Consider the following 14,561-nt stretch of genomic DNA (forward strand, 5'->3'; position numbering starts at 1 on the left):
ATTGGCACGTATGTCAGGACTGGCGAAAAATTTTATAACATGAAAAAATTAATCTGAAAAGTGCCAAAATGGGCTCTCTAGCGCCACCTATCTGTCTAGACCACTAAAATGGCCGCTGCAGCCAGTAGGAACGTCGTAGGAAGATCAAACCAAAACAGCCTCGTTCGTCTCATCAAGACCTACAAATCACACACTCGCACCTATGACCTAAATCCAACAGGAAGTGAGCTATTTCCTTTCAAAGTAAGATTTTTCCTAAAAAAAAGAAATTCCTTTAAAAAACATCTCCTCCTACACCGTTTATCGTATCGGCTTCAAACTCGCACACATTATTCTTCAACGTGTCCTTATCAATTATTGTGCGTAACTTTTTCAATCCTCGACTGGTTTGGATGTTATGGCGCGTTTCAGGTGATGTGCGCCAAAACCTCCTGAGGATTTGTTGTGCCACCTAGACACACTAAAATGCCCGGTGTGACGGGTAGGAACCACTTAGAAAGACCAAACCAAAACTGTCTCGTTCGTCTCATCAAGACCTACAAATGTCGCGCTGCAACCCCTGACCTAACTCCAACAGGAAGTGAGCTGTCGGTCTTTGAATGTAAGATGGCGTGTTTACAAATTCTGTCGATCAAAATTATTTGCTCCTGCACCGTTTATCATAACTGCTTCAAACTTGCACAAATTACAGCTCTACCCTGCTGAACATTACTTGTGAAGGACTTTGTCATAACTTGAACGGTTTGGATTTTAGAAGCGTTAGAAGGTGCAGGACACAACTCTCCTGATGATCTCTGGAAGAAAAGATGAGGGCCAACACACTGTAAACCTGTGATTAAGGTGACATTTTTCAGTCCATAGACATACAAGCTTTATATGTTTGCGTTCAGAACAAATTTATCTATCTGGTGATGTTTTCAGATTGAAGATGGGACCCACGGTTTGGCATCTGGAAGGATTTGTTTGAGAAAGTTTCAAGCCATTCTGCTCTGTGTCTGAGCTGCATGCAGTCCTTAATTAGCATAACAAAGGCTTCACTCTGACACACTGTCAGAGTGAAGTGTGTGGTCACACAGACATGACAGTATAACATTTACCAAACTCATTCCTAAAACTTTGTCATACTTATGTGACAATAATCATATGTGTATAATAACAGTAGAATTATGGCACACACAGACAGACACGGACACACAGAGACACACAGACACACAGACACCACCACCCACACTGCACTCCCTTTTATTATACACATATGATTAGTGTCACATATGTATACAATCAGATATTAATTCAACATATTGTACATACACTCCACTCCCTGCACCCCCCCCTCTCTCTCTCTCCTCCCTCTGTCCTCTTTCTCCCTTTTCTCCCTTTCTGCATGTCTAACTCGGTCGTCTATGTCTGTGTGTGTTATACTTCTACTGTTATTATACACATATGATTATTGTCACATATGTATACTATCAGATATTAATTCAACATATTGTACCACAATTGCTAGAATTATAATTTTAATATTATTGCTTTCATTAATGTTGTTGTAAGCTACTGTCATGATCATCTCTCATGCATCTCTCTCTGTCTCCCTTTCTGTCTCATGGGGTCCTGAGGATAGAGGGATGTTGTATGCTGTAAAGCCCTGTGAGGCAAATTGTGATTTGTGATATTGATTGATTGATTGATCGATATTTGTTTCTTGACTCAACAGCATTCAGTGACAGTATTTCAGTTACAGATGTAGTAAATTTAAAGACTCTGCAATGTTGCACCATTGCTCACTCAGAAATATTAACAAATAATTTGCAATATTAGGCTATAGGAATTATGTTCCATCAGTGTGACTAATAACATCATTGATAGAGATTATTAGTCATTGATAGTACGTCTTTGAAGCGTCATAAAGATTTTTAAAATGTAAACAATAAGACCTACATATTATGAGCATTAAACATTTCAGAGCTGATCTGACAGACTGACAGTCTGGTCCTTGTGCACAGTGTTATTAAAACAAATAAATATAAAAACGACAGAGGTTTGATTTGATCATCACAAACTGTCAAAGTTTCATTAGGTCACATGGCTTATGTCTATAACTTTCAAAATATACGCTCACACCACCTTCATAAGAACCCTTTACAGTTTTTAAAAGTGAGTTTGACTTATGATCCTGGCTATTGTGGTACAACATGTGGGAAGTATATATTAATATCTGATAGTATACATATGTGACAATAATCATATGTGTGTAATAACAGGAGAAGTCTGGCACACACAGAGACACACACACACACACACACACACACACACACACACACTCCCCTCCATTTACCCCCCCTCTCTCTCTATCTCTCTCTCTCTCTCTCTCCTCCTCTGTCCACTTTCTCTCTGCTCTCCTCTCTGCATGTTGAGAACTGGCCGTCTATGTCTGTCTGTCTGTGTGTCATACTTCTAGTGTTATTATACACATATTATTAGTGTCACATATGTATACAATCAGATTTTAATTCAACATTTGTAGGTCTTAGTATATATTTGTGTCTGTTTGCTGCACTTAGATCCTCAAAGCAGCCAGTACACATCACTCAAGCTTTCACTAGGTCACATGATTTCAAATGAATATGGATTTGTTGTTTGATCATCACACATGTCAAAGTGTCATTAGGTCACATGGCTTGTGTCTACAAGTTTCAAAGTATAAGCTCACACCACCTTCATAAGAACCTTGCATTTTTAACCCTATGGGCCCCTTATAAAAATCACACCTGTCCCCTTCGAACGGTGTGAACAACAGAAAAATATTAAATATTAATATATTTCTACATTTTTCGCTTAAATCTTTTAAGCAACTTGTTCTCAGATTATGCATATCAAATATTCATTCCTTTTGAGGATTTTCACAATTTATTTGCCATTTTATTTACATGAAGTCACTGTTACTTTAATGAAAACAAAACATGAATTAAGATTAACTATATAATAAATGTTGGATGGATTTTTTTTATTTTATTTATCACAGTCTGTGATATGTGAATGATAAATAACAACACCAATTTTGATGCATTATCATTTTTGGGGGCAGTTTCTATTTTTTCAATAAAAATACACACTGTTCCCCTCCAGGACTTTTTTTTGTCTTTGTTGAAAAACAACCATAAAAATATTAATTTTTTTTTTTTGATTTTTAACTCCTAGTCAGAGTATACATACCAAATATTCATTGTGGGTGTATGTATGAGAGAGAAAGAGAGGGAGAGAGAGATAAAGAGAGAAAGAGAGGAGAGAGAGAGAGAGAGAGAGATGGAGAAAAATAATAATGTAACCTTAAAACAACCTGCAGCTCATAATTTGTAATTTTTAGCGACACAATTGCACACACACACACACAAATTCCACTCCCTGTCCCCCCTCTCTCTGTCTCTCTTTCTCCCCCCTCTGTCCTCTTTCTCCCTTCTCTCCCTCTCTGCATGTCATTAACTTGGCCGTCGGTGTGTGTGTGTGTCATACTTCTACCGTTATAATACACATATGATTAGTGTCACATATGTATACAATCAGATATTAATTCAACATTTGTAGGTCTTAGTATATATTTGTTTCTGTTTGCTGCACTTAGACCCTCTCAACAGCCGGTACATATCACTCAAGCTTTCACTAGGTCACATGATTTCAATTGAATATGGATGTGTTGTTTGATCATGACACACGTCAAAGTTTCATTAGCTCACATGGCTTATGTACACAACTTGAGCTGGGGGATGACGGTGTGGGGGGATGACGGCGGGGGGCCGAGGTCCCTCCCAACGCTGCTTGCAGCTTTAATTAGGGACCTCGGCTGAAGGGCGAGGACCCTATTGTTCTTGTAAGGTTTATTCTTATTATTATTATTGTTTATTTCAGCGTACGCGATTTTCAACTGGAATTTGACCCCCTAAACATGCTCCAAAACTCACCAAAATTGGCACGCATGTCAGGACTGGCGAAAAATTTTATAAAATGAAAAAATGAATCTGAAAAGTGCCAAAATGGGCTCTCTAGCGCCACCTATCAGTCTAGACCACTAAAATGGCCGCTGCAGCCAGTAGGAACATCGTAGGAAGATCAAACCAAAACAGCTGTGTTCGTCTCATCAAGACCTACAAATCACGCACTTGCACCTTTGACCTAAATCCAACAGGAAGTGAGCTATTTCCTTTCAAAGTAAGATTTTTCCTAAAAAAAAAGAAATTCTTTTAAAAAACATCTCCTCCTACACCGTTTATCGTATCGGCTTCAAACTCGCACACATTATTGTTCACCGTGTCCTCATCAATTATTGTGCGTAACTTTTTCAATCCTCGACTGGTTTGGATGTTATGGCGCGTTTCAGGTGATGTGCGCCAAAACCTCCTGAGGATTTGTTGTGCCACCTACACACACTAAAATGCCCGGTGTGACGGGTAGGAACCACTTAGAAAGACCAAACCAAAACTGTCTCGTTTGTCTCATAAAGACCTACAAATGTCGCGCTGCAACCCCTGACCTAACTCCAACAGGAAGTGCGCTGTTGTTATTTGAATGTAAGATGACGTTTTTCACAAATTCTGTCGATCAAAAATTATTTGCTCCTACACCGTTTATCATAACTGCTTCAAACTTGCACAAATTGCAGCTCTACCCCTGCTGAACATTACTTGTGAAGGACTTTGTCATAACTTGAACGGTTTGGATTTAAGAAGCGTTAGAAGGTGCAGGACACAACTCCTCATGATGATCTCTGGAAGAAAAGATGAGGGCCAACACACTGTAAACTTGTGATAAAGGTGACATTTTTCAGGCCATAGACATACAAACTTTATATGTTTGCGTTCAGAACAAATTTATCTATCTGGTGATGTTTTCAGATTGAAGATGGGACCCACGGTTTGGCATCTGGAAGGATTTGTTTGAGAAAGTTTCAAGCCATTCTGCTCTGTGTCTGAGCTGCATGCAGTCCTTAATTAGCATAACAAAGGCTTCACTCTGACACACTGTCAGAGTGAAGTGTGTGGTCACACAGACATGACAGTATAACATTTACCAAACTCATTCCTAAAACTTTGTCATACTTATGTGACAATAATCATATGTGTATAATAACAGTAGAATTATGGCACACACAGACAGACATGGACACACAGAGACACACAGACAGACAGACACCCACACACACACTCCACTTCCTTTTATTATACACATATGATTAGTGTCACATATGTATACAATCAGATATTAATTCAACATATTGTACACACACTCCACTCCCTGCACCCCCCCCCTTTCTCTGTCTCTCTCTCTCTCTCCCCCCTCTGTCCTCTTTCTCCCTTTTCTCCCTTTCTGCATGTCTAACTCGGTCGTCTATGTCTGTGTGTGTTATACTTCTACTGTTATTATACACATATGATTATTGTCACATATGTATACTATCAGATATTAATTCAACATATTGTACCACAATTGCTAGAATTATAATTTTAATATTATTGCTTTCATTAATGTTGTTGTAAGCTACTGTCATGATCATCTCTCCTGCATCTCTCTCTGTCTCACCTTCTGTCTCATGTGGTCCTGAGGATTGAGGTATTTTGTATGCTGTAAAGCCCTGTGAGGCAAATTGTGATTTGTGATATTGATTGATTGATTGATCGATATTTGTTTCTTGACTCAACAGCATTCAGTGACAGTATTTCAGTTACAGATGTAGTAAATTTAAAGACTCTGCAATGTTGCACCATTGCTCACTCAGAAATATTAACAAATAATTTGCAATATTAGGCTATAGGAATTATGTTCCATCAGTGTGACTAATAACATCATTGATAGAGATTATTAGTCATTGATAGTACGTCTTTGAAGCGTCATAAAGATTTTTAAAATGTAAACAATAAGACCTACATATTATGAGCATTAAACATTTCAGGGCTGATCTGACAGACTGACAGTCTGGTCCTTGTGCACAGTGTTATTAAAACAAATAAATATAAAAGACAGAGGTTTGATTTGATCATCACACATGTCAACGTTCATTAGGTCACATGGCTTATGTCTACAAATTGCAAAATATATGCTCACACCACCTTCATAAGAACCCTTTACAGTTTTTAAAACTGAGTTTGACTTATGATTCTGGCTATTGTGGTACAACATGTGGGAAGTATATATTAATATCTGATGGTATACATATGACAATAATCATATGTCTACAATAGCAGTAGAAGTATGGCACACACAGACAGACACACACTCCACTCCCTGTTCTCTCTCTCTCTCTCTCTCTCTCTCTCTCTCTCTCCCCCCTCTGTCCTCTTTCTCCCTTCTCTCCCTCTCTGCATGTCGCTAACTCGGCCGTCTATATCTGTCTGTCTGCGTGTGTCATACTTCTACTGTTATTATACAAATATGATTAGTGTCACATATGTATACAATCAGATTTTAATTCAACATTTGTAAGTCTTATTATATGTTTGTGTCTGTTTGCTGCACTTACATTCTCAAAGCAGCCAGTACATATCACTCAAGCTTTCACTAGGTCACATGATTTCAAATGAATATGGATGTGTTGTTTGATCATCACACATGTCAAAGTTTCATTAGGTCACATGGCTTATGTATACAGCTTTCAAAATATACGCTCACACCACCTTCATAAGAACCCTGTATTTTTAAACCTGCGGGCCCCCTTATAAAACATCATACCTGTCCCCTTCGGGACGGTGTGAACAACTAAAAATAAGAAATATTAATATTTCTCTACATTTTTTTGCTTAAATCTTTGAACCAACTTGTACTCAGATTATGCATATTAAATATTCATTCCTTTTGAGGATTTTCACAATTTTTTTGCCATTTTATTTGCATGAAGTCACTGTTAATTGAATGAAAAAAAAAACATGAATTAAGATTAACTATATAATAAATGTTGGATGGATTTTTTAAATTTATTTATCACAGTCTGTGATATGTGAATGATAAATAACAACACCAGTTTTGATGCATTATCATTTTTGGGGGCAGTTTCTATTTTTCAATAAAAATAGACACTGTTCCCCTTCAGGACTTTTTTTTGTTTGAAAAACAACCATAAAAATATTATTTTTTTTTTTTTTGATTTTTAACTCCTAGTCAGAGTATACATACCAAATATTCATTGTGGGTGTATGTATGAGAGAAAAAGACAGGGAGATATATTATATATTATATATATATATATATATATATATATATGTAGAGAGAGAGAGAGAGAGAGACATGGAGAAAAAAAATAATGTAACCTTAAAGCAACCTGCAGTTCATAATTTGCAAATTTTAGCGACACAATTACACTCACACACACACACACACACACACTCCACTCCCTGCCCCCCCTCTCTGTCTCTCTTTCTCCCCCCTCTCCCCTCTCTCTCCCTTCTCTCCCTCTCTGCATGTCACTAACTCTGCCGTACTGCATGTCAGTAACTCGGCCTCTTCTCCAGAGCCTTTGTGTTCCACTGTCTTGCAGGTTAACTTCTATCACAGCGGTGTCTGGATAGTGTGACGTGTGGTTGTGTTGCTGCTGTGGTGTCAAATGCGTCCTGCTGATTCTGTTATCATTAGTCATTAGTCAAACTGAACTTGAAGTGCCTGTGCTGTCACCTAAGTACGTGGTCATTAATTAGCATAACAATGGCTTCACTCTGACAGACACAGGCCTGTGTGTGTTTGTGTGTGTGTGTTGTTTGATCATCGCACATGTCAAAGTTTCATTAGGTCACATGGCTTACGTCTGCAACTTGAGCTGGGGGCAACGGCGGGGGGCCGAGGTCCCTCCCAGCGCTGCTTGCAGCTTTAATTAGGGACCTCGGCTGAAGGGCGAGGACCCTATTGTTCTTGTAAGGTTTATTATTATTATTATTATTGTTTCTTTCTTTCATTATACGCGACTTTCAACTGGAATTTGACCCCCTGAACATGCTCCAAAACTCACCAAAATTTGCACGCATGTCAGGACTGGCGAAAAATTTTATAAAATGAAAAAATTAATCTGAAAAGTGCCAAAATGGGCTCTCTAGCGCCACCTATCAGTCTAGACCACTAAAATGGCCGCTGCAGCCAGTAGGAACGTCGTAGGAAGATCAAACCAAAACAGCCGTGTTCGTCTCATCAAGACCTACCAATCTCGCACTCGCACCCATGACCTAAATCCAACAGGAAGTGAGCTATTTCCTTTCAAAGTAAGATTTTTCCTCAAAAAAAGAAATTCCTTTAAAAAACATCTCCTCCTACACCCTTTATCGTATCGGCTTCAAACTTGCACAGATTATTCTTCAACGTGTCCTTATCAATTATTGTGCGTAACTTTTTCAATCCTCAAATGGTTTGGATATAATGGTGTGTTACAGGTGATGTGCTCCCAACCCTCCTGAGGATTTGATGTGCCACCTGGACCCACGAAAATGCCCGCTGTGACGGGTAGGAACCACTTAGAAAGACCAAACCAAAACTGTCTCGTTCGTCTCATCAAGACCTACAAATGTCGCGCTGCAACCCCTGACCTAACTCCAACAGGAAGTGCGCTGTTGTTATTTGAATGTAAGATGACGTTTTTGAGAAATTCTGTCGAGCAAAAATTATTTGCTCCTACACCATTTATCATAACTGCTTCAAACTTGCACAAATTACAGCTCTACCCCTGCTGAACATTACTTGTGAAGGACTTTGTCATAACTTTAACGGTTTGGATTTTAGAAGCATTAGAAGGTGCAGGACACAACTCCTCATGATGATCTCTGGAAGAAAAGATGAGGGCCAACACACTGTAAACTTGTGATTAAGGTCACATTTTTCAGTCCATAGACATACAAGCTTTATATGTTTGCGTTCAGAACAAATTTATCTATCTGGTGATGTTTTCAGATTGAAGATGGGACCCACGGTTTGGCATCTGGAAGGATTTGTTTGAGAAAGTTTCAAGCCATTCTGCTCTGTGTCTGAGCTGCATGCAGTCCTTAATTAGCATAACAAAGGCTTCACTCTGACAGTCTGTGTGTCAGAGTGAAGTGTGTATGTGTGTGGTCACACACACATGAGGTTTTAAATTACTTTAAAAATGACCTTAAAAGTATTTCCATGTATTTTATCAATTTTATGTCTCTGAAACCAAGAGACTGACCTGGAGGGTTGCAGTAAATCACCTCATTTCAAGTACAAGTCAGTAACAGTGTTACAAAGATCAGGAAAGAATATACATCTTTGAGGAAATGTTACATTCAACAACACAGTAGTCTCATCAAACACCTTTCTTTTGATGTAATTGACAGAAAAATTAAATGTAGTCTTTTTGATGCATACAACATTATGTATACTTCGTGCAATCTGTAACTCCCTCTGCCAAAAACAGGAAGTATGTAAACATGTGAGATATGTCAAAATGTCAGCAAACACTCTCTCTCTCCCTCCCTGTCCCCCCATCTCTCTGTCTCGTGTCCTGTTACTGCATGTCACTAACTCGGCCATACTGCATGTCAGTAACTCGGCCTCTTCTCCAGAGCCTTTGTGCTCCAGTGTCTCGCAGGTTGACTTCTATCACGGTGCCTGGATAGTGTGATGTGTGAGGAATTTTCAAATATAAGCTCACAATACCTTCAAAAGCACCCTTTACATGTGACATTGAGCTTGACAATGATTGCATACATTAGTTGTATACCCAAGCTTTTAACAGATGAAGAGGTTTTAAATTATTGTAAAAATAACCATAAATGTATTTCCATTTATTTGCACTAATTTGATTTCTCTTAATTCAAGTGATTGACGTGGAGGGTTAGAGCAAATTACATAATTTCAAGTGCAAGTCAATCATAGGAAAGAATCTATTTCTTTGAGGAAATGATATATGAAAAATTACAAGCTATTTTGTTTAATAACTGATGAGTCTTTGTAAAAATCATTGTCTTTTGTTATTCACTGTCCTTTATAATTCATGATTTTTCCCTGGTAATATTCTGGTATTGTGTTAAAATTTTGTTTGTAGTTATGCATTGTTATATTTGCAGTATAATGTTTACATAGCAAACCAGAGTGAAGTGTGTGTGTGTGTGTGTGTGTGTGTGTGTGTGTGTGTGTGGTCACACAGACATGACAGTATAACATTTACCAAACTCATTCCTAAAACTCTGAAAGAAATGCCTGATACCAAAAACCTGTAAATACAAGATGTCCTGGTGAAAGTCTTTTAACTCATGAAGAATGGGAATATATGTAGTCCTGCTCACTTTCTCCACTGACATTAACTAGTATATATTTGTGTGTGATTGCTGCACCTAGATCCTCAAAGCAGCCAGTAGACCTCACTCAAGCTTTCACTAGGTCACATGATTTCAAATGAATATGGATGTGTTGTTTGATCATCACACATGTCAAAGTTTCATTAGGTCACATGGCTTGTGTCTACAAGTTTCAAATTATAAGCTCACACCACCTTCATAAGAAACTTGCATTTTTAACCCTGCGGGCCCCCTTATAAAAAATCACACCTGTCCCCTTCGGAACGGTGTGAACAACAGAAAAATATTAAATATTAACATATTTCTCTACATTTTTTTGCTTAAATCTTTTAAGCAACTTGTATTCAGATTATGCATATCTAATATTCATTCCTTTTGAGGATTTTCACAATATATTTGCCATTTTATTTACATGAAGTCACTGTTACTTTAATGAAAAAAACATGAATTAAGATTAACTTAATAATAAATGTTGGATGGATTTTTTTATTTTATTTATCACAGTCTGTGATATGTGAATGATAAATAACAACACCAATTTTGATGCATTATCATTTTTGGGGGCAGTTTCTATTTTTTCAATAAAAATACACACTGTTCCTCCTCAGGACTTTTTGTCTTTGTTGAAAAACAACCATAAAAATATTAACTTTTTTTTTTGATTTTTAACTAAAAGTCAGAGTATACATAACAAATATTCTTTGTGTGTGTTTGTATGAGAGAGAACGACAGGGAGAGAGAGATAAAGAGAGAAAGAGAGGAGAGGGAGAGAGAGAGAGAGAGAGAGAGAGAGAGAGATGGAGAAAAATAATAATGTAACCTTAAAGCAACCTGCAGCTCATAATTTGCAAATTTTAGCGACACAATAACACTCACACACACACAAACACTCCACTCCCTCTCCCCCCTCTCTCTCTCTGTCTCTCTTTCTCCCCCCTCTCTCCTCTCTCTCCCTTCTCTCCCTCTCTGCTCGTCACTAACTGCCGTACTGCATATCAGTAACTCGGCCTCTTCTCCAGAGCCTTTGTGTTCCACTGTCTTGCAGGTTAACTTCTATCGCAGCGCTGCCTGGATAGTGTGACATGTGTGGTTGTGTTGCTGCTGTGGTGTCAAATGTGTCCTGCTGATTCTGTTATCATTAGTCATTAGTCAAACTGAACTTGAAGTGGCTGTGCTGTCACCTAAGTACGTGGTCATTAATTAGCATAACAATGGCTTCACTCTGACAGACACAGGCCTGTGTGTGTTTGTGTGTGTGTGTTTGATCATCGCACATGTCAAAGTTTCATTAGGTCACATGGCTTAGGTCTGCAACTTGAGCTGGGGACGATGGCGGGGGCCGAGGTCCTCCCAACGCTGCTTGCAGCTTTAATTAGGACCTCGGCCTGAAAGGGCGAGGTCCCTCTTGTTCTTGTAGTGTTTATTATTATTATTATTATTATTATTATTATTATTGTTTCTTTCTTTCTTTCAGCGTACGCGACTTTCAACTGCAATTTGACCCCCTAAACATGCTCGAAAACTCACCAAAATTGGCATGCCTGTCAGGACTGGCGAAAAATTTTATAAACTGATGAAATTAATCTGAAAAGTGCCAAAATGGGCTCTCTAGCGCCACCTAGAAACACAAAAATGGCCGCTGCAGCCAGTAGGAACGTCATAGGAAGATCAAACCAAAACAGCCTCGTTCGTCTCATCAAGACCTACAAATCACGTGCTCGCACCCATGACCTAACTCCAACAGGAAGTGAGATATTTCCCTTTCAAAATAAGCGTTTTCCTCAAAAAAAAAAAAATTCCTTTAAAAATCAACTAGTCCGACACCGTTTATCGTATCGGCTTCAAACTCGCACACATTATTCTTCAACGTGTCCTTATCAATTATTGTGCGTAACTTTTTCAATCCTCGACTGGTTTGGATGTTATGACGCGTTTCAGGTGATGTGCGCCAAAACCTCCTGAGGATTTGTTGTGCCACCTCGACACACTAAAATGCCTGGTGCGACGGGTAGGAACCACTTAGAAAGACCAAACTAAAACTGTCTCGTTCGTCTCATAAAGACCTACAAATGTCGCGCTGCAACCCCTGACCTAACTCCAACAGGAAGTGAGCTGTCGGTCTTTGAATGTAAGATGGCGTTTTTCACAAATTCTGTCGATCAAACATTATTTGCTCCTACACCGTTTATCATAACTGCTTCAAACTTGCACAAATTACAGCTCTACCCCTGCTGAACATTACTTGTGAAGGACTTTGTCATAACTTGAACGGTTTGGATTTTAGAAGCGTTAGAAGGTGCAGGACACAACTCCTCATGATGATCTCTGGAAGAAAAGATGAGGGCCAACACACTGTAAACCTGTGATTAAGGTGACATTTTTCAGTCCATAGACATACAAGCTTTATATGTTTGCGTTCAGAACAAATTTATCTATCTGGTGATGTTTTCAGATTGAAGATGGGACCCACGGTTTGGCATCTGGAAGCATTTGTTTGAGAAAGTTTCAAGCCATTCTGCTCTGTGTGTGAGCTGCATGCAGTCCTTAATTTTCACTCTGACAGTCTGTGTGTCAGAGTGAAGTGTGTATGTGTGTGGTCACACACACATGAGGTTTTAAATTACTTTAAAAATGACCTTAAAAGTATTTCCATGTATTTTATCAATTTTATGTCTCTGAATCCAAGAGACTGACCTGGAGGGTTGCAGTAAATCACCTCATTTCAAGTACAAGTCAATAACAGTGTTACAAACATCAGGAAAGAATATACATCTTTGAGGAAATGTTACATTCAACAACACAGTAGTCTCAACAAACACCTTTCTTTTGATGTAATTGACAGAAAAATTAAATGCTGTGTTTTTGATGCATACAACATTATGTATACTTCGTTCAATCTGTAACTTTGTCTGCCACAAACAGGAAGTATGTGAACGTGTGAGATATGTCAATATGTCAGCAAACTCTCTCGCTCTCTCTCTCATGTCTGCATGTCCTCTTTCTTCAGAGCCTTTGTGCTCCACTGTCTTGCAGGTTAACTTCTATCACAAACTGTCAAAGTTTCATTCGGTCACATGGCTTATGTCTACAGCTTGCAAAATATACACTCACACCACCTTCATAAGAACCCTTTACAGTTTTTAAAATTGAGTTTGACTTATGATTCTGGCTATTGTGGTACAACATTGGGGAAGTATATATTAATGTCTGATAGTATACAACGTTCAAAATATAAAGTCACACCACCTTTATTGGTTCCTGAAGACAGAGGGATGTTGTATGCTGTAAAGCCCTGTGAGGCAATTTGTCATGTGTGACATTGATTGATTGATTGATTGATTGATTGATTGATTGATTGAATTTGTATCTTGAGTCAACAGCATTCAGTGACATTATATCAGCTACAAATGTAGTAAATTTAAAGATTTGAAATGCTGCACTATTGCTCACTCAGAAATATTAATAAATAATCCCCAATCCCCAGGGATATATATATATATATATATATATATATATAGAGAGAGAGAGAGAGAGAGAGAGAGAGAGAGAGAGAGACATGACAAAAAAAATAATGAAACATAAAATCAACCTGCATCTCTTAATTTGCAAGTTTTAGTGACACAATTACACTCACTACACACACACACTCTCACACACACACACATACACACACACACACACACACACTCCACTCCCTGTTCCCCTCTCTCTCTCTGTCTCTCTTTCTCTCCCCCCTCTCTCTCTCCCTTCTCTCCCTCTCTGCATGTCACTAAGCCTGCCGTACTGCATGTCAGTAGTATACATACCAATTATTCATTTTTTGTTTATTTATGATAGAGAAAGACAGGGAGAGAGAGAGAGAGAGAGAGAGAGAGAGAGACATGGAGAAAAAAAATAATCTACCCTTAGAGCAACCTGCAGCTCATAATTTGCAATATGTAGCGACACAATAACACACACGCACACACACACACACACACACTCCACTCCTCTCCCCTCTCTCTCTGTCTCTCTTTCTCCCTCTCTCTCTCCTCTCTCTCCCTCCCTCTCTGCATGTCACTAACTCTGCAGTACTGCATGTCAGTAACTCGGCCTCTTCTCCAGAGCCTTTGTGTTGCACTGTCTTGCAGGTTAACTTCTATCACAGCGGTGCCTGGATAGTGTGACGTGTGAGGTTGTGTTGCTGCTGTGGTGTCAAATGCCTCTTGCTGATTCTGTTATCATTAGTCATTAGTCAAACTGAGCTTGAAGTGCCTGTGCTGTCACCTAAATACATGGTCA

Source organism: Epinephelus fuscoguttatus, linkage group LG7 (genome assembly GCF_011397635.1).
Source record: "Epinephelus fuscoguttatus linkage group LG7, E.fuscoguttatus.final_Chr_v1".
Classification (NCBI taxonomy): domain Eukaryota; kingdom Metazoa; phylum Chordata; class Actinopteri; order Perciformes; family Serranidae; genus Epinephelus; species Epinephelus fuscoguttatus.